Source organism: Charadrius vociferus, unplaced genomic scaffold (assembly GCF_000708025.1).
Source record: "Charadrius vociferus isolate BGI_N301 unplaced genomic scaffold, ASM70802v2 scaffold113, whole genome shotgun sequence".
In the NCBI taxonomy this organism is placed as follows: Eukaryota; Metazoa; Chordata; class Aves; order Charadriiformes; family Charadriidae; genus Charadrius; species Charadrius vociferus.
Genome location: NW_009647755.1, coordinates 568599 through 568871, shown reverse-complemented (window position 1 = coordinate 568871; position 273 = coordinate 568599). Strand labels below are relative to the sequence as shown.

General features: G+C 30.0%; 1 protein-coding gene across 1 annotated transcript in view; it reads left to right on the top strand.

Moving 5' to 3' along the window:
• The window catches only part of MCPH1 (microcephalin 1), a 137807-nt gene that overhangs the window by 53567 nt on the left and 83967 nt on the right, over nucleotides 1-273 (top strand). The window lies entirely within an intron of this gene.

Genomic DNA, 273 nt, shown 5'->3' with positions numbered 1-273 from the left:
AGGGAAAATGTAACTGTTATTCTGAAATAAGCCCAAAGAAATTCATCATCCATTATCATGTAGTATTTTTTCTAAAAGGAGAAAGTAGATTTTTTTCCATCGCAAATACATTAAGAATGGCAAAACTTAATGTGAAAAATAAATAAAAAGCACGTTCTTTTTCCACCACATTTTGTATTTGTATGAAAAAAAGAACACAATACTTCAGATTAAGCTGTTCCTAGTTCTCTGTTTCTTCTTGGACTACCTTGTTTAATATCCAAGTATGCTACC